Source organism: Artemia sp. Qi Xiang Cuo, chromosome 14 (assembly GCF_049724085.1).
Source record: "Artemia sp. Qi Xiang Cuo chromosome 14, ASM4972408v1, whole genome shotgun sequence".
Classification (NCBI taxonomy): Eukaryota; Metazoa; Arthropoda; class Branchiopoda; order Anostraca; family Artemiidae; genus Artemia; species Artemia sp. Qi Xiang Cuo.
In genome coordinates, this window is record NC_142807.1 from 6,389,013 (window position 1) to 6,397,096 (window position 8,084).

Genomic DNA, 8,084 nt, shown 5'->3' on the forward strand with positions numbered 1-8,084 from the left:
TTCTCTGGAAAATATATAGCAAATATTCATCCGCTTTTTGGAGCGCCCATGTTTCAGAGCTATATTTGACCACTATCATCACTGTAGCTTCCAATATTCTAATCTCCGTGAACAAACTTTCCTTCCAAACTTTTTTCTACTGTGAAAAAAAAAACACCCTGAGCCCTGGCTATTTTACTTTTAACATCTTCACTGCTCCCACTGTCTTTACTAATAATACTATCAAGGTAAGTGAAGCTGCCCAAATTATCAATCTTTTCGTTACCCATCGTCACCTTTTAATCTTCACTTGTTCCTAGCCTTATTAACTTAGTGTTCTTATGATTAATTTTCAAACCTATTCTAGCCCCTTGAGCTTGAAAAACCTCTAGAAGGTCATTCACTTTGCTCATATTTTCATCTAGGATACTTAAGTCATCAGCATAATCTAATTCCAGGAGTATTTTCCTCCCCATTTGATTCCGTGGTCTCCCACTGCCTTTCCTGTGCTCTTTGAGATAAAGTCCATCAAAATGATCCATATAAAGGAGGATAGAACAAAACCCTGCAATCTCCTGATTTAATACAAAACTAGCTGCTAGCCTCATTTCCTACCTTAACCGCAGCAGTGTTATTCTCGTACATAGCACTAATCACTTTAATGTATTTGTCTGATATACCGTACAAGGATAACAACTTTTCTAAAGTTCTTCTATCAACATAATCGAAAATAGAACACACATATATATATATATATATATATATATATATATATATATATATATATATATATATATATATATATATATATATATATATATATATATATATATATATATATATATATATATATATATATATATATATATATATATATCTGGTGGTATCTCCATTGATAAGCCCTTTTCAGTTATTGAATGAATGAATTCAGCAATAATTTATATTCAAATCCATCACGCTGAGATATGTATACACTAAAAAAAATATTTGGCAAAATTGAATAAAAAGAGATAATGCACCTATTTACTGAAACAAAACAAGAACGAGCAATATCTTGAATTTCTTGCAAATAAGAGCATGTTTGGCAGTAAGGTGTCAAATCTTGTGCTGGCCTTCTTCCATTCAGCTTGTAGCATATATATTTGCAAATTAGGGGGGGGAGTATTTAGACAGTGTTAATTCAGAAAACAATTATTATATCGTAATATCAGAATAATTGTGGCTAACAAATTTTGCATGCTGACCCTCTATACTTTACCCCCACCCCCTTAATGTTCAAATATATAGACAAAATTTTTTTCTAAAGTATTACATTTTTATCATACTTAGGTCTAGTCTATCAGGATTAATCTAACTTCACTTCTTTAGTGGTTGGGGTGAGGCGAGGTTGATTTGAAGTGCCAATTAATTTTAATTTTTCCTTTCCCATCATTTTACTGTGATGGGCCGGGAAGGGGAGGTGGGAGTGGAAAATATTACTTTTCGCTTAAAATATCCAGAAAATACTTAGACCACTTGCCTAATATCAAACCGTTTTATGAAAACACGTGCTAGATATAGCCAAACAGTTGGCTATCGAAAAACAGTCTAAGTATACACGAAAATATAAATTAGCAAACCCGTTGGCAACTGAGTTGAGTCTATGTATGTACAGACAAGAAAAATAGCGAACTAGGATTCTATGCCATAAAGAGCTAAAAGTATTCTTTTAAGGAGGGGGGTGGCAAGGATAATGGTGTTGACTGGAGTTTATTTAGTGAAAAAGGTTAAAAATAGGGTTAGAAAAGAGCCAGTCAGGATTAACAAAAAAATGTAATTATTTTAGCAGAGTGCAAACTATGGTACTTGTATGACGTACTCCGACCACCCAAATTGTCCATCTATTTGACGCACTGTAAACCGGTTTCTTTCGATAGTTTCCTTTAGCTTAGCATGAGAAAAGACAGAGAAAAGTGATAGAATAGATGAAAAATATGTAATTTTTGCTATATATTTGCAAATTAGGGGGGAGAGGGGGATATTGAAACAGTGTGAATTCATAAAACATGTATTACATCATAATATTTGAATAACGGTGGCATATGAATTTGGCATTCAGACCCAGTGTGTGTTACCCCACCTCCTGAATGTTCAAATCTGTAGTCCCCCGTCATTTTTAAAGAATTAAGGGTCTATAATACTTAGGTCTATTTTCTTAGGATTAATCTAAACTTCACTTCTTGAGCGGTTGGGGTGAGATGGGTCGGATTTGAAGTGACAATTAATTTAAATTTTCTCTTTCCCATCATTTTACTATGATGGACTGGGAAGGGGTGGGGGGTGAGGAATATATTACTTTTTGTTCATAATCTCTAGATAATATTTAGACTACTTGGCTAATATCAAACCGTTTTGTGTATGTGCTAGATATAGCCAACTAGTTGGCTATCAAAAAACAGTTTAAGTATGCACGAAAATATAAAATAGCGAACCAGTTGGCTACTGAGTTGAGTCTATGTACATACAGACAAGAACAATAGCCAACTAGGATTCTCTGCCAGAAAGAGCTAAAAGTAATTTTTAAGGAAGGGGGCAAGGGTGTTGACCTTATTTATTGAAAAGGGGGGTGGGAAGAGGAGGGTTAGGGAATTAGAAAATAGGTTACCTCAATTAAGAAAAATATTAAGAAAATTGTTATTATTTTTGCAAAGTGATAATGATAATTTATTTGGAGTGACCATTAATTTAGATTTTCTCTTTTCCTTCATTTTACTTTGATCGCGGGGACAGGTCTTAGGCAGACATACGGAATATCTTGCTTTCCGCTCATGATATCTACATAATATTTAGGCTATTTCGCTAATATCAAGATGGATATTCACTACAGAGCTATATGAGCTATATAGCTATATATATTAGCTATACAAAGCTATATATATATATATATATATATATATATATATATATATATATATATATATATATATATATATATATATATATATATATATATATATATATATATATATATATATATATATATATATATATATATATATATACACATATAGCCAACCAGTATAGCCAACTAGTTGATATAGCCAACCAGTTGGCTATCGAAAAAAAGTATACACGAAAACATTAAATAGTGAACCGGTTGGGGTCTGAGTTGAGTCTATGTATATACAGACAAGAAAAATAGTGAACTAGTATTCTCTGCCATAAAGAGCTGAAAATATTTTATTAAGGATGGGGGAAAGGGCGTTGACTTCATTTATTGAAAGGGGGGGGGGGTAAGAAGAGGGTGAGGGAATGAGAAAAGAGGTTGCCTCAATTAAGAAAAATATTATTATTTTTGCAAAATGATAATGATAATTTATTTGGAGTGCCTATTAATTTAGATTTTCTCTAATCCTTCATTTTACTTTGATGGCGGGTAGAAGTCTTAGGCAGGGATACGGAATATGTTTCTTTCCTCTCATCATATCCACATAATATTAAGGCTATTTTGCTAATATAAAAGTGGATATTTACTACAGAGCTATATAAGTGATATAGCTATACAAAGCTATATATATATATATATATATATATATATATATATATATATATATATATATATATATATATATATATATATATATATATATATATATATATATATATATATATATATATATATATATATATATATATATATATATATATATATATATATATATATATATATATATATATATATATATATATATATATAATTGGTGGTATCTCCATTGATAAGCCCTTTTCAGTAATTGAACGAATGAACTCAGCAATAATTTATATTCAAATCCAACACGCTGAGATATGTATACACTAAAAAGTTCATTTGGGAAAATTGAATAAAAAGAGATAATGCACTTTTTATTGAAACAAAAAAGGAACGAGCAATATCTTGAATTTCTTGCAAACATTGGTAACATGGCAAATATTGTGCTGACCTTCTTCCATTCAGCTTGTAGCATAAGCACACAGCCTGAAAAGAAAGTATATTGTTAGTAAAGTTTCTTTCTCTTACATTAGGTCTTCATGGTTTTTTCCCTGCAACCCAATTTCAAACTAGAAAAGCCAAATGATTTTTTTTGTTTGTATAGCGGAAACAGAATTGTTAATCAGCACATTGCCAAAATTAATGTTAGCTAACAAATTCCAGAAACGTAACAAGTAGGTGGGAGTGGAACTTTCAAAAACTCATTAATGGTGAGATGGGATATTAATATCCAACTAGTTAGCTAGTTCTGTAAAGTATATACAGTTCTTTTACTTACTGACTAGTTGGCTAATTCATTCTGAGGTGTATATATAAATGACATCTAATAGCCAACTGGTTGGCTAATCTAAATGTGTATATAGCTGGACTTTAATAGCAAACTAGTTAGCTAATTCTAAGCTCTAATATGTATTATAAACCTTATTGATAGCTGACTAGTTGGCTATTTTCAAATGAAGGTTATATATACATGGGATCTTAGTGGGGAACTAGTTAGCTAATTTTACATATGTAGGCTATTAGAAACTGTATTGATAGCTGACTAGTTGGCTATTTTAAGCAAAAGTTTATGTTTACATTGGACATTAATAGCCAACTAGTTAGCTAATTTTATATTGTATATAGAACTCTAATATTAGCTGACTAGTTGGCTAATTAAGGCTTCAATGTATATATATATGAGATCTAATAGCCAACCAGTTGGCTACTTTAAAGATCGTATATATATATATATATATATATATATATATATATATATATATATATATATATATATATATATATATATATATATATATATATATATATATATATATATATATATATATATATATATATATATATATATATATATATATATATATATATATATATATATTATATATATATATATAGTTATATATATTATATATATATATAGTTATATATTATATATATATAGTTATATATTATATATATATATATATATATATATATATATATATATATATATATATATATATATATATATATATATATATATATATATATATATATATATATATATATATATATATATATATATATATATATATATATATATATATATATATATATATATATATATAGTTTTATATTTCTGTAAATAACTTATATAGGTAAAGTCTGTGAGATACACATATTTATAAGTAGTAGGTTAAATGTGTCACTGAGTTTTATATTTCTGTATATAACTTATATAGGCCTAGTCAGTGAGTTGTGTATATTTAAAAGTAGTAGGTTAAATATGTCACTGAGTTATTGCCTTTGCAAAACAAAAGTGATCCGTTTATCTGGCCTCCCCCAAGCTATTCAGCATGTCCCCAGGTGGCGATAGGGGAACGCTCTACAGATATGTAGGGTACCTCCATAGGAGGCATGGACCAAGGGGGGACCTTGTCCCTGGGGGTCCATAATATAATCTGGGGCACCCTTGCCCGGGGTCATAAATACAGGCGGAGGAGGAATAAGGCCCCTCAAATGTACACTCAAAAGGGCCCACTGGTTTATCTACAAGTTCCATGAGTTTGCAAACCTTCTCCCAGCAATGGGTTAAATTGCATGGTGATGCAGAACACCATCGCGGGAAGATCCTCTATAGGAGGACAACCGTTGCAGGGCGTAAGATCCAGATCTATGGACAACGGCCTCTGCAAAGGGCTGCCTCGACCTTTTCGGGGTACCTGCAAGACTGGGGACGTTGCGGTCAACTCTATTCCCACTTGAGGAGTGGCAACCCTCGAGGAAATTATAGCCTAGTAAACGACACAGCATTCGCACGGGATTCTCACTAATGGACAATTCTTCTGGGAGTGGTATGTTTTGATGGGCGTCTTTGGTCTGAAAAACCTATTCCTAGCTAGTTTATCTATTACGGGTTGCCTCCCCTTATTAGCATAATATTTGTAGGCATGAATATATAAGGAGTCGGAGGTAATAGGCTTGAGATTGTCTGTGCAGGATTTCCACTCTTGTTGATAGAAGAGCATTGCCAAGTACTGAAAACCATGTTGTGACCAAGATGGGCCCAGGATTACACAAAGCCTCCATTCATGGAGGTCCCAGGGACTTCTTGCTGTCCAGTTCTAAGCCAGCTTAAGCACTTTGGGGTGGATTTGAGAAGATATGTGATCCCCATCCTGCACTGGTATCCAGGATCATTGCTTTTCCTGAGGTGAAAAAATTTCAATGATTTAAAGAACATGAAAATTGGAACTTGGAATGTTACGACATTAAAAAATGACTATCGTATCGACATTTTGACTGACGAATTCAGACGATTCGAACTGGATTTATTAGGGGTTTCAGATACACATAACCCAGGGGTAGGAAGCATGAAATTAGGTGATATAGAATTTGTTTACTCAGGTAGGAAGGATGGGTTACATAGACAGGGAGTAGGGCTCATGATGAATAAGGAAGCTGCTAAGTCTTGTTTAGGCTGGGAAGGTATTAATAATAGAATACTAATTCCTCATTTTATGACTAGAAAGTTCAAGGTATCAGTTATAGTAGTATACGCCCCAGTAGAACCGTCTGATGGAGATACTAGTGACTCAGATAAATTTTACTTACAGTTACAGGAGCAAATAGACAAGGTCCCAGGTAGAAATATGATGTTATTGCTGGGAGATTTTAACGCCCAGGTTGGTAGAAATAAGGATAGATGGTATCCCAGCTTAGGTAAATTTGGGGAAGGAAAAGAAAACAGTAATGGATGCAGACTTTTGCAATTTTGTAGGTATAACAATCTAGTTATAACCAATACGGTGTTTGGTCATAAAATGACTCATAAGCTAACATGGTATTCACGTGATGGTAAGACAGCAAACCTTATTCATTATTTTACAGTAAACCGAAGACTGACAGGATCAATACAAGATATTAGGGTATATAGGAGTGCTGTTATTGATGTTAAAAGTAAAGATCACCATCTAGTAGTGTCAAGGGGTAATTTAAAGCTGAAATATCGGAAGGGTAATTACCTCCCGGGACGTTATGATGTTAGTAGACTCCAGGATGAGAATTTGACAGAAACTTTCCAGGAACAGTTGAATACTAAACTGGAGAGTTTAAAATTTGATAACGTGGAAGATGGTTGGAATAATTTAAAAAAAAAAATTTGTGAAGTTGCTAAAGGTGCCTTAGGGAAGAAAGCTAGAACTGCAGCTAAGGATATTAGTGAAAAAGCTTTAAGTTGAATAGAAAGGAGAAAAGACTTGTACAAGAATTATCTGAGTGATAGATCACATGAAAACAAAAGAAATGTAAAGAAAGTGGAGAAAGCATTGAAATATGAACTAAGAAGGTGTGAAGTGGAGGCCATGGATAAAATTGCCGAGGATTTAGATGATGCAGCTAGACGGCATAATAGTAAAATATTGTACTGGCACGTTAACAAATTGAGAGGTAGTAGTCAATCCGGACCTGTCCCAGTTAAAGATAGGAATGGGGTGGCAATTAGCGATAAGGCAAAAGCTAAAGCGAGATGGGCCAAACATTTTGAGAATTTGCTTAACCGAGGTAGAATTGCAGGAAAAAATATAGAGGAAAATGAAAAAGTTTGTGATACCATGGATGTGAAGGAAGATGTGTTTTTTGAGGAGGAATTAGAAACAGTACTAAAAGGATTAAAGAATAATAAGGCTCCAGGTGCTGATAGGGTAGTAAATGAGTTTCTTAAATATGGTGGCTCTGAGGTTAGAAATAAGTTCTTGAAGATTATGAATATGATTTTTGAAAAAGGGGAAGTACCTAACGATTTTAGGAAAACCTTAATTAAGCCACTTTATAAGAAAGGTGATAAAAGTGAGTGTGGTAATTATCGAGGCATTAATTTGGTCTCTGTAGGTAGCAAATTGCTTAGTAATATGATACTGTTTAGACTGAGAGATGCCGTAGACAAAGTTTTAAGAGAAGAGCAGTGCGGTTTTAGAAAAGGTAGAGGATGTGTTGACCAAATTTTCACTCTTAGGTTAATAATTGAGAAGTGCCTAAGTTTTCAAACACCTTTGGTCCTCAGTTTTATAGATTATGAGCAAGCGTTCGATTCTGTTGATAGTGGAGCTTTGGTAAAGGT